Genomic DNA, 22,588 nt, shown 5'->3' with positions numbered 1-22,588 from the left:
TATTTCTAATTATTGTCATTACAATACATTTTATTAATTAAGTGGGTCAGGGACAAGTTTGAATTTGACTGTCTGCGATAACTCGCCGACTCCTAACAAATGTAGAGGTCTTCATAACTTCTATAATTCCTCAATTTTTTCTTTTTGTTTAAATTAAAACAACTAATTTAAACAACAACCTTCAAGGTACTCAAATTACAAAATTTGGTGATCCAATTTTCAATTCCTAAGGCATACACCGTCATCCTGGAAGAATCTGATCATAAAAACATTTCTTTGTTCGTTGACTGTTTCCATATGGATAATTCAGTTCATTTCATTTGCATCATAAATATCTCTAAAAACAAAACTTCACCTTCACCAATACACAACAATTTCAATTCACCATTTTCAAAATAATAAAACATCTGGAACATTTGGCAATTATTCTTCGAAAATACGTTTTGCTTCTGAACAAATGTTGACCTTCTGTTTGAAAATCAAGTATGAAACATTTTCTTCTGATGTCTTCATAGCACCTACACTATTTCGCGTAGGGTTTCCGCTGTTGTAATCGCTGGGTGGAATCATAAACTGACCCTGCTCTGCATGTAGCATCCTTGCCACTCTTGCTGTGAGCCATAGTAGTTCTTGAACAAGGCCTTCATCCAGTTGTAGTTGACTTGCCTCCTCACTCATCATGAGCGTGGAGCAAGTATTGATGTGATGTTGGTTGACCAGAAAGATGTGGAACAGAGATGACAGATGCATCCACAGCGATGTTAGGACCATGGTGTTCAAGTTATCCATGGCCCATGCCAGGAGCAACCAGCAAAATCATGCACAGCCGTTGTAGAGGAAGAAGCACAGCAGTCCATTTACAGATCCACGCTGGTTCCCCGGAAGTTGGTGGAGCAATGACACAAGTCACCATATCCAGTAGAAGTTGCAGGTAAGATGTTGTCATCCCACAATTGCTGACATGATGAATGTTCCAGACATTTGAACAGAAGCAAGTTATCAGCCTTTCTTCCATACGTTGCAATGTGATCCAGGCAAATGGTCACATGAATTTTCCTTGGTGAAGGTAAGCATCCGTCTCCAATCTTGCAAAGGAGAATGTCTTCATCATTCTTTGAGAAGGAGGGTGTATGCCAAGATTAACTTCATTTTTATCCACAAATTTTCTTTCTCGAACTTCTTCCCAATGCCGTTATCACTCCATTTGAGATGTGATCTGGTCTTATCCTTTACTCAGCCACATCTGTATCTGCTTTCAACACACTCTGAATCAGATAGGGTACATCTTGACATGAAATTACCATTTTTAACTAATCATGTATATCTTAAAACAGCTTCACATTTAACAATTTGCTGTTTTCCTCAAAACATTCAAAAAGTTATATTCATTTATATACTTCACACAGACAATATCCAAATCAGGTATGTATTTTCACATATATCACAAAGACATAAAGTCCAACATCAGATGTGTTTAATTTATGATATCTCCACCAACTCAGATATATCCAACCTTCTGATTAATTAATTGACAATTTTAAAATTATTTAAAATTATATGGTCCTCGTAATACAAATCAATGAGGAATGTAATCACTATCTTACCTTCTATATCAACAATTTACCTTATATTACTACCAAACAGGTATGAAATGAGTCCTTCATATATCTCACAAATGCTTAATTCATGTATTTAAAATCATTCATTAATAAAATGTTTAAATCACAAACAGGAATACCTAGTTCCAATAATGTATTCATTATCATAGATATCCTCACTTTTTTTTTTTTACTTAGGGTTTAATCAGTAGTTTCTACAATACTGTTTGATTTTTAAAATGGTGCGTGAAGTTACATCAGTTTTCCTGGTTTCAAACTTTGATGATATTAGTTCACTGATCTTATAAGACCGACAATACATAACATCCTTTTATCTTATCATTCTGAATCTGCACTGTCCATCTGTATCATTGTTCGATTCAGTCTCTTTATCAAAGTCACCATTTCATGGTTAGTTATTTTGTTCAAACACAGTTACCAAAGCTTTTAAGCAAGCCACCATATGGGTGTTTGTATTATTTACATCATGATTATTGCTTTCTCAATTTTCACTTCAATAAACAGATATTCAAGTATCTTAGCTGTTACTTTTCCAAATATATATCTCTCTCAATCTTACAAAACATTTGTACAATCATGGAATTTTGCTCCCTTATCCCTTAACTCTTTAGACATTTTATTTACAAGCATTTCATGTACTTCGTAAAAATAAACATATATTCACGTGAAAAAGTAGGTACACCCCATGTAAAGTTTTGACTTTTTCAACATATTTCCACATACAACTATTTGATCTTCATTTCAACAATATTGATAGATAAAGGTGATATAATATAACAAATATCATGAGACATTTACATTTTGTAGTCCATTGTATAATTTAAATAAACATAAATGCAAATTTCGCATGTGGAAAAAGTAAGTACACCCCATGTAAAGTTTTGACTTTTTCAACATACAACTATTTGATCTTCATTTCAACAATATTGATAGATAAAGGTGATATAATATAACAAATATCATGAACCTTTTACATTTTGTAGTCCATTGTATAATTTAAATAAACATGAATGCAAATTTCGCATGTGGAAAAAGTAAGTACACCCTTCGCTCTAATAGGTGGTATTGCCCCCTTTGGCAGAAACAACCTCAAGTAGGCATTTCTTATAACTGTCTGCCAGTTCTCAGTTGACCATTCTCAGGGAGCCTCCTCAGCGTCGACGATTCTGACATTTCACTCAGGCCAACTGGCACGGTCTTCAAGCAGCCACCAATCATCTGGACGGGTCTCCCATCTCTACCGCCTCTGACATCAACTCATCCTGGGAAATCTTCCAAAGTAAATTGCTCTCTCTCATGCACAGATTTATCCCATCTCGTCTTCAGTTGTCATACCCTTCCTCCCGTCCATGGTACATGGATACTTGCCTTCGTCTCCTGGAAAGCTAATCCCACGGAAGGAAATCTCATTTCCTTTCACAAAGCCCGCAACAAGTGTGTCTCCACCCTCAGGAGAGCCAGGAAACAATATCTCTCCATTCTCAAGACAGAACTCTCCTGTCTGTCTCCCTCTTCCAAATCCTGGTGGCGTCTGGTCAAATCTGTTTCTGGTGTTTGTTCCCCCTCCATCCCCTACCTCACCTCAAATCGCTACACAGCTGACTCCGCACGTGAAAAAGCTGAATGCCTCAACTCTGTGTTTGCCTCTAAATCTTGTGTCCCAAACCCATCCCTCTCTGTACCCACCGTACCCAGTCCTACCCAGCTGCTCCTGGACTCCGTGTCCTTTCCTCCTGACAAGGTGGAAAAGTTTCTGTCAACCCTCGACTCTGATTCTGCAACTGGACCTGACGGCATCAGCCCACGGGTCCTAAAATCATGTTCTGCCGCTCTTTCACTCCCCTCTCTCTGTTCTCTTCACCCTCTTTTGCCCAAGGTCATCTGCCATCTGCTTGGATATCAGCCAACATCACCGCTTTACATAAAAAAGGTGCAAAAACAGATCCTAGCAACTATAGACCAATCAGCCTTCTCCCAATTATCAGCAAAGTCATGGAATCCATCATTGCTTTGGATATGAAATCTTTCCTCTTCTCCAATGGCTTGATCTCTGATCATCAATTTGGTTTCAGACCAGGTCACTCTACTCTGAACATGCTGCTTCTGCTGTCTCAACAATGGATGGAGGTCCTCAATGCCAAACAGGAAATTAGAGCTGTCTCCCTTGACATATCACGTGCCTTCGATACGGTCTGGCACCCCGCTCTGCTCACCAAACTCTCCTCCTTTGGTATCCATGGAAATCTCCACGCATGGCTGGCGGACTTCCTCTCTAGTCGTAGTCAACGCGTGGCCCTGAATGGGTTTCTCTCATCTCCTCTTCCTGTTCAGGCTGGAGTTCCCCAAGGCAGTGTTCTGGGCCCTGTGCTTTTTCTGGTCTTCATCAATGATCTCTCTGACTCTCTTGAAAATCCTCTCCATCTCTTTCCTGATGACTCCACTCTCTGCCGCTCCATTCCTCATCCCTCAGATCGGCAGTCTGCAGCCTCCTCACTCTCGGCAGACCTGGACAAAATCACAGACTGGTCAAACAAGTGGAACGTGTCTTTCAATCCTGACAAATCTCACACTCTTACGATGTCTCTCCGAAAAGACCGACTGGACAACCCTCCCATCCACTTTCTGAATAATCCTCTCCAAGAAGTTCTGTCACTCAAGCTTTTGGGTCTCACTATTTGCCATGATGTTTCCTGGGAAAACCACATTTCAAATCTGGCCTCCAAAGCCAGTCGCCGAATGGGAATCCTCCGTCGTGCGAAGTCCTTCCTTGGCACACATGAGCTCCTCACCACATATAAGGCTTTCATCCGCAGCTCAAGGGAATACTGTTCCCCCCTCTGGGCTGGTGCTCCTGCCTCAAACCTAGCTCGTCTTCACGCTGTTGAAACCAAAGCGTTCAGAATAATTGGATTCTCCCGCGATGAAGCTACCTCCGAGGGCCTTTCACTTACTCACTGCAGGCAGGTTGGTGGTCTTTCTGCCTTCTACCGACTCCTCTCTGGCCTTGCACCTCCAGCTCTCTCTGGGCTCTGTCCCCCAAATATTCCTACAGGTCACACAAGATCTGCCTGCAACCCTCTTATGGTTAAACTGCCAAAATCAAGACTCTCTGCTCACCTTCACTCCTTCATTCCTCATTTCTTCCACCTCTGGAACAAACTCCCTCACTCTCTTCAATCCCACTCCTCCCCCCAGGTCTTTAAAACAGCTGTTCACCACCATCTCTTATCTTCCCCCATCCAAAACCTTGATCTTTTCTACGCCCGCTAATTTCACTCAAAATCCACTTTTTTGAAATACCAACTTCATTCCTGGAAGTCCTTGGTGTACTGTGTTTATACTTCTCCTACCCCCACCCCCCTTCCCACGCCGCCTTCCCCCAATCCCTTTCCCTCCCACACATTCCCGATGTCCTTGCTCTCAAATGTTGTGTTTGTGTGCTTCCCCTTCTCTCCCCATCTTGTCCACAACTCCCCATTTTATATACTTTGTTTGTTTGTCTCTTCGATTTCTTTTTGTGATAAATGTTAGCTCTTTCACGAGCCTCGATTCTGTATACTAAAAAAAAAAAAAATTTTTTTTGTCTCTGACATCGACTGGGAGAAATTTTTCCCACTCCTCCATGCAGAATTCTTTCAGCTGTGCGATGTTTGAGGGGTTTCTTGCATGCACAGCTCGTTTCAAATCCCTCCACAACATCTCGATTGGATTTAGATCCGGGCTTTGACTTGGCCATTCCAGAACCCTCCATTTCTTTCTTTTCAGCCATTCCTTGGTGGATTTACTGGTATGTTTAGGGTCATTGTCATTTTGCAAGGTCCACCTTCGGTTGAGCTTCAACTTTCCGACAGATGGCCTCACATTATCCTCAAGCACCCTCTGGTACAATGAAGAATTCATAGTGGATTCTATGATGGTGAGCTGCCCAGGCCCTGATGCAGCAAAGCTGCCCCAAACCATAATATTTCCACCACCATGCTTTACAGTTGGTATCAGGTTCTTGTGGTCAAATGCTGTCTTTGGTTTTCACCAAACATGTCTTCTTGTACTGTGGCGAAATAGCTCTACCTTTGACTCATCTGTCCAGAGCACATTGTTCCAGAAGGGCTGGTCTTTGCCGAGGTGTTCATTGGCAAACTTTAGTCTTGCCCTGATGTTCTTTCTGGACAGCAAAGGTTTCCTCCTGGCACACCTCCCATGTCGATCAAATTTGTGCAGCCTCTTTCTAATGGTAGACTCGTGCACTTTGACATCAACAGTGGCAAGAGCGACCTGTAGGTCCCGTGATGACATTCTGGGGTTCTTAGAGACTTCTTTCAGCATCTTGCGGTCTGCTCTCGGGCTGCACTTGCTGGGGCGGCCTGGGCTGAACATGTTGGCCTTTGTTTGGAATATTCTCCACTTGTAGATGATCTTCCGGACAGTTGAATGATTGATTTCAAATTGTTTGGAGATCTTTTTAAATCCCTTCCCAGACTCGTAGGCATCTATAACCTTCTTTCTGAAGGCCTCAGAGAGCTCTTTTGATCTAGGCATGGTGACGCCGCATACTTCAACAACAAAGAGCAAACCAAACTAAATGTCTGAGCTTTAAATAAGACAGGTTCTTCCAAGATCCTCTCTGACGATGTTCTAATCATTTGCACCTGAGCTGGTGCACCTGATTCTAATTTTAGGTATTTGAAGTAGTGATAAATTTCGGGGTGTACTTACTTTTTCCACATGCGAAATTTGCATTTATGTTTATTTAAATTACTAGGGCATGCCCGTACGTGGGTGCCCGTTCCTTGCCAAAAAAAAAAAAAAACGCTACCCGTACGCTCTACCCCGCCCATACGCCCGTACGCCCGTAAACAAAAAAAACAACGCTCTTCGCTTCCGCCCTTCGCTCTGGGAGAAATAATGCGCATAAGAAATCGAGAAATTATTATTTTCGCCGGAAGAAATCGAATTACGAACCGTAATGGCGCACGCGCTCGGCTCGGCTCGCAACAACGCGTTCTGTGATTGGCTGCCGGAAGTGAAGTCTTCACTGTCCGGAAGGTCGCAAATCGCAGTTACGATGAATCGCAAATTAGTTTTAATTAGTTTTAAAACATAGTTTAACGGCAACATAGTTTGCCAACGTGAAATAAATGAATACGCTCTCAAATGTGCCGTCCGAGGCAGAGTCTGTTCGCCACGTTCGGCACACGTGATAGCTCGCTGCTCTCTGATTGGTTGAATCGTTTTTTGGACATAGCTCGGTAACTACTTGTCCGATTAATTTCAAACCTTGAAAAGGCACATCCTCGGGTCCCCAGCAATATACCTGGCAAGTTTCAAGTATATCGGACCCGTGGTTGTCGAGAAACAGCGGTCACAGACAAACAAACACACACACAGACACACACACACACACACACACACAGAGATTACTGGAATTATAGATAGATACAATGGACTACAAAATGTAAATGTTTCATGATATTTGTTATATTATATCACCTTTATCTCTCAATATTGTTGAAATGAAGATCAAATAGCTGTATGTTGAAATATGTTGAAAAAGTCAAAACTTTACATGGGGTGTACTTACTTTTTCACGTGACTGTATATATATACAGATCTTATATATACAGATATATACAGATCTTATTATTCATCCAATGGTTTTCCTTGCCAACTGTCCTATTATAACATTTTAATACACCTTTGGAAATATCTTCCCACAAAATGGAGCAATAAATTCCCTCCCTTACTTGTTAAATTCTCATCTGTAAATTACATATGCAATTACAGTTTTTTCCCAATTTGTCTGGCCTTTACGGCCATAGAAGTTCCTGCTAACATGCAGTCCCTTTTTATCTACCAAGCAAGTAATCTTCCACATAAGACCTCTACCAAATTTGAAAATCTGGGATTTCTGATTATATGGATGCATACGCTCAGGACATTTCAGGCTGCTGTTAACAATCCACTGCGATAAATTAATTCCTTTGCCCACAATTAATTAATTAGTACAAATTGAGGATGTTATCCCTATCATGGTATACTGTCGTTTTCAGCAATCTTTTGAGAGAAAAAAATACACACAAACTCATGTATTATTTATATTTGTTTGCGTTGGAACCATTATTTTCATATCAAGGTGGGTGTCAATTTCATAAAGTTTGTCTCTTAATTTTTACAAACGCAGATACACAAATAGACAAAACAAATTCTTGGAAAACCCCGACAATGTCCACATTGAAATCACCCTTTGTCTCCCACAATAACTTATCCAAATTTGACAGCACACCCGTTTACATGCCAGTCGACCACTGACATATCAATCGTCCAAAAACAATCGTCCGAAATTCCCACCTGATCATCATGTGACTCCCATCACTTGGTTCCCAAAAAGAAATTTGCAAGCCAATTGTTTCAAACTTTGTAAGTTCAAAAATTGTTTTGCCCAAAATGCTCCCTAAAACCCCATTTATAATTGGCAAATATGAGGCTTCCAGAATTAACTCTAATCCTGGATCTTTTAATTCAATGTTCCCAAAATTCTCCAATTTCGGCATTTGATCAATTAATTATTATATTGCTATTAAGCAAAAATGAACCATTCTTGCTCCGAAGACTTTTCAACCACAGGAAGCGTCGACAGTTGCTCATTTTGGTCTAGTGATCTGGTCTGTTGAAGCCAATCGTCATTTGGGATCTGCAGCAACGAAGGCCTAATCGTTGTCTGAGGTGCGGGTGAGCGCTGGTACCCTTGATCTTGGTTCCCCTATGAAATAGTCTCCTTTTTCAATACGGACAATGTTGTCTCCAGTGTCCCAATTCTCTACACTTGAAACACCGGTCCTTGTCATTGCCTGTTCTTTCAGGCCTACCTATCCTGTTACTTCCTTGTCGATTAGGTCTCTGATTTTCCCTTGGATCATAAGAAAATTCTCTGTACCGTTGTATTTGGGGAGACAAATGGGAATCAGATGGGGGCAAATGTCATTTTCACTCCTACATTCGAAGGCAGTTGTGCATGTATCTCCTTCAATGTATCCTGTATCCTTTTTAGTTTAAGTTCTAGGCCCATTATCCTTTCTTGCTTTTCCCACTTCCTGGGCTCAATATCCCAATGATGGAATGCCAGCCAGTCTACCGTTAGGTTCTGTCTCCTCCTGGCTTTTAATTCTTGCCCTAATTTCTCCAATCGACTTCACTCAAATGTACCATCTCTTGGAAACTCCTTGGCATGTCCTTTTGTCCACAAATACCAGTTCTCAACATCCTTAATGGCCTCTATACCACAATGGCTGTCCATATAATATGTACAAGTACCTTTTTGTGGAATATCTGATTCAACTTGTCTACCCTTACAGGCCCTATTTCCCATTATGCCTATATGAATGTACTAGGTAAACTACTATGATCTGCACTTCTGCGTACACCTGTACACACCATCCGCTGTGTGTACTATAAATAAAATCGACTGGGGTTATTCCACCTTGAACACCGTAACCTGTATGTTGCGTCTTCTGAGGTTGGTATGACAGTCGTTCTTCACTGGTGATTCCAGGAAGAGTCTCTCCAGCTTTCAATTGACGACTGCAGCTGAGTCCAGGAACACCTCCTTTTTGTACAACCGTTTCACCAACCAATCCCCAAACTGATCAGGCAGGTAAATCACCACAGATAGGTGGAGAACCACATATCGGTCCCTCGTCACCAGAGCCAAAACACTTTTGCGGAGGCCAGGTAATTGCGTTCCCTGTTGAAAAGGCACGCCAGATGTTAAGCACATATAATATTGTAACGAATGTGGAAACGTTACAATGTGAACGTTACAAAAGTACGGTAACACCCTGTTAATGTAAATAATGGTCGCAGTCGGCGTCCTAGTTAATTCCATGAAACTTACACGCAGGTCACGATATATCTTTTAAATAGTGTATTTCCTTATTCCATGTAGGCTAAATATGTGTTTCCCACTAGATTGACTTTGCATTGTATCAAACAAAATAAGCGTAGGCCCTTCCAATTTCCCCAAAACCTCCCTTCCAATTGCCTTCCGCATTTTGGGCGGTTTTCTTCAAACCACCATTGGCCACGAGGTAGGTTTGGGGAAGAAAGGCGTGTCTCCACCTCGTCATAAGAGGGAAGGAGTGAACCAGCCCTAACAGCCAATCAACACCGCGGTGAGCGACCCGGTAGGCGTGCCCTCGGAGCCGGCGGCTTGATTTCGCCCGAGGTGATAAAAGCGACTGTAAGGGACTGCTTTATGAGATGACTTGGAGATGACCCTGGGAGATGAGCAAAGAGGCTGCACCAAGAGAAGCGGTGAGATGCGAAACGCTCCAAGCCAAAGAGGAGAGGTACTCGGCCAGGAAACCAGCTTTGGAGAGACGCGCTGAAAGGAGGGAGACGGCTCCACCCCAAGAAGAGGAGCAGGTGTGCCGAACCAGCGCGTGACGTCTACCGCAGCGGATACACGACGGAGGGTTTCCCGCCAAAACCGCGAGGAATTGCGAACTGCGGCCTCCCGACCTTGCCTCCCTCTCAAGCAATCCATCTCAAGCCCTACCTGCCTGCAATATCCCCTGTGTAAGTGTGAACGTCCTGTCCTACTCGTTGTCTTGGGGCTAAGTAAAAATGAATAGTGTAAGTTAACGATTCGCTGTGTTACTGCTTCTTCCATCCATTGCTTGTGTGTGTATAATAAAATCTGTTCTTCCTCCGTATTCTTCTTCTTCTTCTTTTCTTTCTCTTTCGGTCGCTTTAGAGATTTCCCGATTGAATATCTGTGGGGCGATCTGGTCAACGTCGGGTGAAATCGGGTTTTAATCGGGGAGTAACTGTTCGGACGCGGTTAAATACACCACCGCTCGGTCAATATAACATCTAAAAACCGCGTCTGTAACAATATATATATATATATATATATATATATATATATATATATATATATATATATATATTGTTACGGAACACAACGTCGGCCTCTGTTCCCCTTATCGAGGGGGGATTAGTCCCCTCGTTTATGACTGACCGACGTGGTCCCTGACGCTGCCCAGCTACCTCCGGAAAGGCAGGTGCACAGCCCCGTTCGTACCGTGGACAGATGTTTAATTGCCGAGCGGTTTTATCAACCGCGGCACAAACTATTAACAGAAACTAACCCGATTCCGAAACGTTGGCCAATTCGTGCCACAGGTGTTCAATGTGGAAACCTCAAAGACGAACGGATGTGAAGAAGAAGAAGGCAAAAGGTAGGATATACGAATAGGATTTATTACTATTATTTACACAATCAAAGAAACCAAGGAAGAAGGAAAGATAAGAAAATAAAGGCAGAAAGAGGGACGGACCAGAAGGACGCAGTGCAATATTAACTTATTCTAAACAAGCTTAACTTATACCCCAGGACAAGACACACAGAACAAACTCACGTACACAAAAGGATGGAATGGCAGGAATGGGTGGAGGGATGAGAAGGTTCAGGTCCGTGCAAACGGCAGAGCTGGAGGTGACAGCTCCGACTCCTCACACTCTGGTTTACAGAACGGGCGACAGGGAGATCAGAAGACCGCGGCACGTCGAGGTTCGTGTGCCCGCCCTGGTTGGTCTTCAGGGTGCTGGTTGGTATCGCGAGCAGGGCGTGCCGATTCTTACTCGCTTTCCTCTCCAGAGCTCACTCTCTCCTCCTCAACTGAACTCTTACGCACTTCCACTCTGCTGCTTCTCCTCCACTGGGCTCAACTCCACTCTCGGTGGACTGCTCTTCCTCCACTGAGCTCTGAACTCAACTGGTGGACTGCTCTTCCTCCACTGAACTTTCAACAACAACCACCGGTGGACTTCTTACGCACTTCTCTCTCCGACGCATCTCTCGTGAAAAGGCTTCACGTGTGCTTTTATATCGCCTGGGGCGATCAAGCCGCCGGCCTCCAGGACATGCCTACCGGGCCGCTCACTGCAGTGCCGGTTGGCTGGCACGGGCTCTTTTTCTCCACCCCTGATGATGATGGGCGACCACGCCCTTCTTCTCCGAGTTTACCTCGTGGCTAATTGAGTCTTGCGGCAAAAACCGCAACCCCAAAGCAGCAGCGGCGAATGCAGTTGGCAATAGCTGACAAAAGGGGTATTGGAAGGGAATCTACTTCATTTGAATTCCGTGCAATGCAGTGTTAACTAGTGGGAACAGAGTCTTAACCTCCATAGAATAAGGAGATAACTGTATAGAAGGATATATGATTGGCTACGTGATTGTATATGGAATAACTACGGGAACGACCTTTGACCTTTATACACAACAAATGGAGGAAGGAGGGTGATATTTTACAACAATTAAACACAATTCTCATATCCATAACAATATATATATATATATATATATATATATATATAGACCTTTCCTTCGCTTTTCTCAACTTACCACCTTGCTCATTTTTCAAGGTATCTTCACATTGACATGAATATTTTGATTCCACATTGATTTCACAATGTGAAATTTATCACATTCTTTAATCAAATTAATCTTCCACTCAAATCAAAATCAAAAATCAGAATGGTTCGTCTTCTTCGATCAAATTTTTTTTTTCAAAAAAATCTAAGTTATTTTCACACTATTCTGATATCCACTCTAAACCATTTCCCTATCAAATCTTACGGAGGAGCCTGGAAGAGAATCGAAAATCAAAAGCTCTATCAAATGAACAATATTGTGTTGGTCAAACCCACGAAAAAGCAAAAACACATCAGCAAAAAATTCCTAATAAAATCCAATAGAACACCATTTAGCTCAATGCAGCCTGATTCCTCATTTTACTGGTAGGAAACACAATACCGCTTCCTGGAGGCCCTCCAAGAAGCGACATATGCTTCCCTCTTGTCCTATTACCTCCATCAAAAGAGAGGATATTACATTTAAATCCATTTGTTTGTCTGTCTGCACAGAACAATTTTGATTTTCTCTGCATTCGTTGATACGAATGACAGGAACGTTCCATCACAGGTGCAACATCACCTGTACAAGTTTGTAAAATCATGATCATGTCATAGATCACATGGTATACTTGGTATAGGCACCATAATTGTTGTCACACAACATAATTGTTGTTGTCTTAAAATCACTGGAAAAAAAACACATCCTGGCGAGGGTCCACAATCTCTGATTGCTGTTTCCTAAGCTCCTTACAATGGTGATATTACCTACATAACATATCAATATTGATTTATAATAAAACAATAAAATTGGTGCTGATAACGCCAAGGTCGCGAGTTCGATCCCCGTACGGGCCACCAACTGTAGTCGCTGATTTTCCAGACTCCTTTCTCAGCGAGACTTCTCGATTAAGGATTAAGACAACCTCACTAGGTTCAAACCGAGATTTATTCAGATATTGCAGAGAGAGGGAAACCAACATTATTACAACTACATGCAACAAAACACACACACAATTGACGCGTCGTTCAGTGAAGGAAAATCTCTCTCTCCTCCAGTCTTGCAGTCTTCTGTTAAATCGGAATCGTACCTTCTTATCTTCCACCGTTGGAATCTAGGGCCTAGACTTTCTGGCGCCTCTCAACATCTGTTTGTCATCATAGAGACTCAAAAGTTGATAAAGTCAATCCCTTGAGCCCCAGTAATGGGGTGGTGCATACTGACTTCGAGCTAAGTCAGCATTCTTGCCTCCGTTCACATCCTTAGAGGTCACTGGGTCATCCCACAGATGTCCGACAATTGTCAGTTCTAGGTTTGATCCACATTTCCTGACATGCTTTGAGAACTCATTTACAACTTTTGAGTCTACCAGAATCCGAGCTATACTCTTGAATGCCTAAGTTTGTAACACATAGAAATACACACATCTCAATAATATAATTACTCCTTTTCTACAAGATCATTATGAACCATAGCATAGTATTATTAAGATTCAGCAAATGATAAAACTATTTCTAATTATTGTCATTACAATACATTTTATTAATTAAGTGGGTCAGGGACAAGTTTCAATTTGACTGTCTGCGATAACTCTTCGACTCCTAACAAATTTTTGAGGTCTTCATAACTTCTATAATTTCAAGGATATTTTTGATTTATTGATTAATCGATTAATTATTTATTGATTAATTAATCAATTAATTATTTATTGATTAATCAATTAATTATTTAATTTTTTATGAAGGACATTTAATTAAATTTCTAAAAGATACATCTTCGGATGAAGCACTAGTGATTTAGTTATGCTATGAGCCAATTGATTAAGAAAATATTTTGTGATAATCTTTTATTGGTTTTAATTATACAAGTAATCAATCAATTAGTGTACCCCTCTCCCTCCCAATGCAGCCTCTATGAGCTGCATTGCGGTATTGCCGGGCGCCCGGGCCGCCCGGGCAATGCTGCGCTGTAGGATATTTAATTATTTGGCATGGGGGCGGTGTACTTTGAATGTATCTGTACTTGTTGATGAATCATTTAATCGATGAATTATTTTATGATTAATCAATTAATTTTATTTATTTATTATTAATGACATTTAATTAAATTTCTAAAAGATACATCTTCAGATGAAGCACTAGTGGTTTAGTTATGCTATTAGCGAATTGATTAGGAAAATATTTTGTGATAGTCTTTTATTGATTTTAATTTTACAATTAATCAATCAATTATTGTACACCTCTCCCTCCCAATGCAGTCTCTATGAGCTGCACTGCGGTATTGCCGGGCGCCAGAGGCGCCCCGGCAATGCCGCGCTGTAGGATATTTAATTATTTGGCATGGGGGCAGTGTACTTTGAATGTATCTGCACTTGTTGTGCACCGCTCCTTTCCTATGCCATCTCCAGGCATTGCAAAACGTCATTGCCGGGCACCGAAGGGGGCTCGGCAGTGACGCACACTGAAAGGGAATACTCAGTTTTCACTCTGGTTGTTTTCTTTCTTTCTTTCTTTCTTGTTTGTTGTGCACCGCTCCTTTCCTATGCCATCTCAAGGCATTGCACAACGTCATTGCCGGGCACTGAAGGGGGCTCGGCAGTGACGCACGCTGAAAGGGAGTACCAGTTTTCACTCTGGTTGTTTGTTTGTTTGTTTTCTTTCTTGTTTGTTTGTTTGTCCGGGCGATATCTCAGCCATCGTTTGAGCTAGGAAGCTGAAATTTCGGCCCAATAGTGAGCAGGTCCTTTGTCAAAAACAGTATTTTTTGTTTTTTGATTAATCAATTAATTGAGGAGTAATTTAATTATTAGCGATTAATTAAGAACTTATTTAATCTTACTATAATTCACCCGTAAATTACCCAATTCGGTAAATTACGTAAATTACCTGGTAATTGAATCTCCCCCAGGGCCGAGGCGGTGTGTGTGGTAGGGTTTGCTGTGGCAGCAGGTGCTCACCACATTGGCCAGCTGGTTTGGCTGTGCGTAGCACGGGTATTTCTCGAGTTAATCAAAATTTCCTTTCTCTTCTGACCATTAACCCAGGCACCTTTTGACTTAGCAAGCTGATATTTGTACATGCCAATGACCAGGTGATTTGGCTGCAAAGGCTATTTTTGATTTATGAATTAATCAATTAATCAATTAATCGATTAAATATTTAATTATTCAATTAATTACGAAAAAAAAATTTCAGTTACAGATTCTGATGAAATGGTGGTGGTTTATGTGTTCTGTGACCGAATTGATTAATAATTTAATTTTTTAATGATTATTATTTATTTATTTTCATTACTAATCATTTATTTATTTTCTTTCTCATTTGGCCAATATCTCAGGCACCTTTTGAGCTGGGAAGCTAATATTTGAAAATGACAGTGACCAAGTGATGTAGCTATCAAGGATATTTTTGATTTATTGATTAATCATTTAATCGATTAATTATTTATTGACTAATTGATTAATTATTTATTGATTAATCAATTAATTATTTTTTGTTTTTATTAATGCCTTATTTAATTAAATTTCTAAAAGATACATCTTCGGATGAAGCACGAGTGGTTTAGTAATGCTATTAGCCAATTGATTAAGAATATATTTTGTGATAATCTTTTATTGATTTTAATTATGCAATTAATCAATCAATTAGTGTCCACCTCTCCCTCCCAATGCAGCCTCTATGAGTTGCACTGCGGTATTGCCGGGCACCGGAGGCGCCGCGCTGTCTGATATTTAATTATTTGGCATGGGGGCGGTGTACTTTGAATGTATCTGTACTTGTTTGTTGTACACCGCACCTTTCCTATGCCATCTCCAGGCATTGCAAAACGTCATTGCCGGGCACCGAAGGGGGGTCGGCAGTGACGCACGCTGAAAGGGAGTACTCAGTTTTCACTCTGGTTGTTTGTTTTCTTTCTTGTTTTCTTTTTTGTTTGTTTGTCCGGGAGATATCTCAGCCATCCTTTGAGCGAGGAAGCTGAAATTTCGGCACAATAGTGAGCAAGTCCTTTGTCAAAAACTGTATTTTTTGTTTTTTGATTAATCAATTAATTGAGGAGTTATTTAATTATTAGCGATTAATTAAGTACTTATTTAATTAATCAAATTTCCTTTCTCTTCTGACCATTAACTTAGGCACCTTTTGAGTTAGGAAGCTGATATTTGGACATGCCAATGACCAGGTGATTTGGCTGCAAAGGCTATCTTTGATTTAGTAATTAATCAATTCATCAATTAATCGATTAATTATTTATTGATTAATTGCTTAATTATTTATTGATTAATCAATTAATTATTTAATTTTTTATTTACGACTTATTTCATTAAATTTCGAAAAGATACATCTTCGGATGAAGCACTAGTGGTTTAGTAATGCTATTAGCCAATTGATTAAGAAAATATTTTGTGATAATCTTTTATTGATTTTAATGATACAATTAATCAATCACTTAGTGTCCACCTCTCCCTCCCAATGCAGCCTCTATGAGTTGCACTGCGGTATTGCCGGGCACCGGAGGCGCCGCGCTGTCTGATATTTAATTATTTGGCATGGGGGCGGTGTACTTTGAATGTATCTGTACTTGTTTGTTGTACACCGCACCTTTCCTATGCCATCTCCAGGCATTGCAAACCGTCATTGCCGGGCACCGAAGGGGGGTCGGCAGTGACGCACGCTGAAAGGGAGTACTCAGTTTTCACTCTGGTTGTTTGTTTTCTTTCTTGTTTTCTTTCTTGTTTGTTTGTCCGGGAGATATCTCAGCCATCCTTTGAGCGAGGAAGCTGAAATTTCGGCACAATAGTGAGCAAGTCCTTTGACAAAAAGGGTATTTTTGGTTTTTTGATGAATCAATTAATTGAGGAGTTATTTAATTATTAGCGATTAATTAAGTACTTAATTAATTAATCAAATTTCCTTTCTCTTCTGACCATTAACTTAGGCACCTTTTGAGTTAGGAAGCCAATATTCGGACATGCCAATGACCAGGTGATTTGGCTGCAAAGGCTATTTTTGATTTATTCATTAATCAATTAATCGATTAATTATTTAATTTTTCGATTAATGACTAATTTTATTTTTTTAAAGTTACAGATTCTGATGAAATGGTGGTGGTTTATGTGTTCTATGACCGAATTGTTTAATAATTTAATTTTTAAATGATTATTATTTATTTATTTTCATTATTAATCATTTATTTATTTTCTTTCTCATTTGGCCAATATCTCAGGCACCTTTTGAGCTCGGAAGTTAATTTTTGGACATGAGTGACCAAGTGATGTGGCTATCAAGGATATTTTTGATTTATCAATTAATCGATTAATTATTTAATTATTCAATTAATTACTAAAAAAAAATAAAAAATTCAGTTACAGATTCTGATGAAATGGTGGTGGTTTATGTGTTCTGTGACTGAATTGATTAATAATTTAATTTTTTAAATGATTATTATTTATTTATTTTCATTATTAATCATTTCTTTATTTTCTTTCTCATTTGGCCAATATCTCAGGCACCTTTTGAGTTGGGAAGCTGATATTTGGACATGACAGTGACCAAGTGATGTGGCTATCAAGGATATTTTTGATTTATTGATTAATCATTGAATCGATTAATTATTTATTGATTAATTGATTAATTATTTATTGATTAATCAATTAATTATTTAATTTTTTATTAATAATAATAATAATAATTCATTTATTTTGTATAGCGCTTTTCCAGAAGCCCAAAGGCGCTTTGACAGAGTGGCAAACATAATGCATAACAATACATGAAAACAACAATTGCAAAAAGACAAGAATCAATAGGGAAATATTTAAAGCAAAAGAAGGGAGAAGGAGAAGAGATAGTCAGGGGTTAAATGCTGTGGGTTGAATGTTGAATGCAGTGTTGAACAGGTGGGTCTTTAGTGATGTTTTGAATGTGGTGAGTGAGGAGGAGTCTCTGATGGTGTGAGGTAGTGAGTTCCAGAGGGTGAGAGGGTGGGTTCCAGAGGGTTAATGACTTATTTTATTACATTTCGAAAAGATACATCTTCGGATGAAGCACTCATGGTTTAGTTATGCTATTGTACACCGCACCTTTCCTATGCCATCTCCAGGCATTGCAAATCGTCATTGCCGGGCACCGAAGGGGGCTCGGCAGTGACGCACGCTGAAAGGGAGTACTCAGTTTTCACTCTGGTTGTTTTCTTGTTGTGCACCGCTCCTTTCCTATGCCATCTTCAGGCATTGCAAATCGTCACTGCCGGGCACCAAAGGGGGCTCGGCAGTGACGCACGCTGAAAGGGAGTACTGTACTCAGTTTTCACTCTGGTTGTTTGTTTGTTTGTCCGAGCGATATCTCAGCCATCCTTTGAGCTAGGAAGCTGAAATTTCGGCACAATAGTGAGCAAGTCGTTTTTCAAAAAGATTATTTTTTGTTTTTTGATTAATCAATTAATTGAGGAGTTATTTAATTATTAGCGATTAATTAAGTACTTATTTAATTAATCAAATTTCCTTTCTCTTCTGACCATCAACTCAGGCATCTTTTGAGTTAGGAAGCTGATATTTGGACATGCCAATGACCAGGTCATTTGGCTGCAAAGGCTATTTTTGATTTATTAATTAATCAATTAATCGATTAATTATTTAATTATTCGATTAATGACTAATTTATTTTTTTTAAGTTACAGATTCTGATGAAATGGTGGTGGTTTATGTGTTCTATGACCGAATTGATAAATAATTTAATTTTTTAATGATTATTATTTATTTATACTCATTTATTAATCATTTATTTATTTTCTTTCTCATTTGGCCAATATCTCAGGCACCTTTTGAGCTGGGAAGCTAATATTTGGACATGACAGTGACCACGTGATGTGGCTATCAAAGATATTTTTGATTTGTTGATTAATAATTTAATCGATTAATAATTATTTATTGATTAATCGATTAATTATTTATTGATTAATTAATTAATTATTTAATTTTTTATTAATGACTTATTTAATTAAAGTTCTAAAAGATACATCTTCGGATGAAGCACTAGTGGTTTAGTTATGCTATTAGTACATCAGATAAACACAAAAATTGTGCATTTTATGAGAAAAGCGTGAAATTTTTAACATAGTTAGTGCATACCATAAGCATAAGGTTTATTTTCAGATGTGGAGGGAAGTCAGATTTGACCTCTGAGAACCGTGAGAGGTCAAATCCAAAATGGCCGCCAGTCCACCGAGTCTAATGTTCAAACGCGCTTAATTTTGGAACCAAATAGTGTCGATAAACATTATAGGTTTCATTTCCAACTAAATTGCGGATGCCCAGAGGTGAATGATGCTTTCAATGAACTCCTAGGCATGCCAAGTGAGGTCAGTGAAGGCTCAATGTTACTGCTAGAGCGATTTGTGGTGCTGATGTACGATAGAACCAGTGAGAGCACGGAAGTGAATGATGCCAGGAAACAGCTCTTCACACAGAAGTGTAGAACTCTAGAGAACATTCCTCTATCCCAGGCAACACTCAAGCAGCACATCAAGCGCACTTGCTACCAGGCCAACTGTTGTAACCAGGCATTGGTCATGGATCCAGAGATGCCGGACCCACCTGACTGGGGCTGTACAAAGGAGACAACTGGGTGGCAGCCTCTTTGGACCACTCTTCCTGAAGCATCAAAATCGTGCCATGAATTGATCGACTGTGGCTGCAAGAAAGGGTGCACTGGACGCTGCAAGTATGCCAAAGCTGCATTCAAGTGCACTGCACTGTGCTTCTGTTCTGGAGACTGTTAGATTTAGATCATTACCAATTTTCATCATTGCACTTGATTTAATGTAAGCTTTGGTGGACATACTTGGTTAACTACAGTTATTTTTTCAGAGGTTATTGCATCACTAGCCGAAACCCGTGGAACATCCACGGAAGGGAGGATGTGGTGTATGGATAGAGTGTACCATTATGGATGGCATAGGGGATTTGCTTGTCCGAGTAAGAGTTAGGAAGAAAGATGAGAATGAAGAGTGCGTATATGAAAAACGATCACCGACACCAGCACAAATGCATGCTCTGGATTGTCCACTCAGTGGATGGCTTGCTTTCGCCTTCGCCTGTCGAATCAGCGGACGGCTTGCTTCGCCTTCGCCCAGCAGACGCCAATACGATGGCGTCGTAAGATGGCGTCGTATCGGCAGTTAATCGGATGCTTTTGGGCCCCAACGTCGGCTAATTCAGATTTTTCGAGTATGGCTGTACGTGATAAACAAAGAGCGCGGTTCGTAGATCGTAAATCCATTAGTGCCGTGGGCATCGGGTCACTGGGTGCGGCGTAAAAGGGATAACAAAGTCGAGTCCTTACGGTATTATTATATAGATTCCTTGCAGTGTAAACACTTTTTTTTCATCATTTCTGGTCTTTGGGTGTTCTGTACCTATCCCTCCCTGTACCTGAAAAAATAAAGTTTTAAAAGTTCAAATGAACTTTTTCCAATAGCAGTTCCAACTGCAGTATCATAAAAATAGATATTTAACGTAATTTGACCTTGTCCGTGACCTAAATGCATGTCCTTGAGTTCTGGCGATCTCAAAAGTATCACCAAATGAATGGGCATCCCCAATTGAGTTTGAAATGACACCTATAAGCGCGTTTGAACATTAGACCTGGTGGACTGGCGGCCATTTTGGATTTGACCTCTCACGGTCCTCAGAGGTCAAATCTGACTTCCCTCCACATCTGAAAATAAACCTTATGTTATATACTAACTATGCTAGAAATTTCATGCTTTTCTCAAAAAATGCAAAATTTGTTAAAATATGAGAGCTTATCCGCTATACTATATTAGCCAATTGATTAAGAAAATATCTTGTGATAATCTTTTATTGATTTTAATTATACAATTAATCAATCCATTAGCGTACACCTCTCCCTCCCAATGCAGCCTCTATCAGCTGCACTGCAGTATTGCCGGGCGCTGGAGGCGCCCCAGCAATGCCGCGCTGTGGGATATTTAATTATTTGGCATGAGGGCGGTGTACTTTGAATGTGTCTTTACTTGTTGTACACCGCACCTTTCCTATGCCATCTCCAGGCGTTGCATATCGTCATTGCCTGGCACCGAAGGGGGCTCGGCAGTGACGCACGCTGAAAGGGAGTATTCAGTTTTCACTCTGGTTGTTGTACACCGCACTTTTCCTCTGCCATCTCCAGGCATTGCAAATCGTCATTGCTGGGCACCGAAGGGGGCTCGGCAGTGACGCACGCTGAAAGGGAGTACTCAGTTTTCACTCTGGTTGTTTGTTTTCTTGCTTTCTTGTTTTCTTGTTTGATTGTCTGGGCGATATCTCAGCCATCCTTTGAGCTAGGAATCTGAAATTTCGGCACAATAGTAAGCAAGTCATTTGTCAAAAACTGTATTTTTTGTTTTTTGATTAATCAATGAATTGAGAAGTTATTTAATTATTAGCGACTAATTAAGTGTTGGGCTAGCGGCTAGGGTGCCGGCTAAGGATCCTAGGATCCTGGGTTCGAATCCTGGTCGATTGCTGAATTAACGCCAGGGGGGTTGACTCAGCCTGTCATCCTTCCGAGGTCGGCTAATTGAGTACCAGTTCACTGGTAATTCCCTGTTTGTTGTTAAAGGCGGCAAAAAGGGTTGGCGTCAGGAAGGGCATCCGGCCGTAAAACATTGCTTCAAAAAGGGGACCGAAAAACAACAACAACCACGGTTCCCGAAAAAGGCCAAACCCGCTTTGCAGGGAAAAATGGCCTCTAAAGGTGGTTATAATTAAGTACTTATTTAATTAATCAAATTTCCTTTCTCTTCTGATCATTAACTCAGGCACCTTTTGAGTTAGGAAGCTGATATTTGGATATGCCAATGACCAGGGGAGTTGGCTGCAAAACGTATTTTTTATTTATTAATTAATAAATTAATCGATTAATTATTTAATTATTCGATTAATGACTGAATTTTTTTTTTTTTAAAGTTACAGATTCTGATGAAATGGTGGTGGGTTATGTGATCTGACCGAATTGATTAATAGTTTAATTTTTTTATGATTATTATTTATTTATTTTCATTATTAATCATTTATTTATTTTCTTTCTCATTTGGCCAATATCTCAGGCACCTTTTGAGCTCGGAAGCTAATATTTGGACATGAGTGACCAAGTGATGTGGCTATCAAGGATATTTTTGATTTATTGATAAATCAATTAATCAATTAATCGATTAATTATTTAATTATTCGATTAATTGCTAAAAAAAAAAAAAAATCTGTTGCAGATTCTGATGAAATGGTGGTGGTTCATGTGTTCTGTGACCGGATTGATTAATAATTTAATTTTTAATGATTATTATTTATTTATTTTCATTATTAATCATTTATTTATTTTCTTTCTCATTTGGCCAATATCTCAGGCACCTTTTGAGCTCGGAAGCTAATATTTGGACATGAGTGACCAAGTGATGTGGCTATCAAGGATATTTTTGATTTATTGATTAATCAATTAATCAATTAATCGACTAATTATTTAATTATTCGATTGATTGCTAAAAAAAAAAAAAATCTGTTGCAGAT

The sequence above is a fragment of the Myxine glutinosa genome, chromosome 3 (assembly GCF_964187855.1).
Source record: "Myxine glutinosa chromosome 3, kmMyxGlut1.1, whole genome shotgun sequence".
NCBI classification, from domain to species: Eukaryota; Metazoa; Chordata; class Myxini; order Myxiniformes; family Myxinidae; genus Myxine; species Myxine glutinosa.
The sequence above is the reverse complement of the archived record's forward strand: the minus strand, read 5'-3'. Positions refer to the sequence as shown.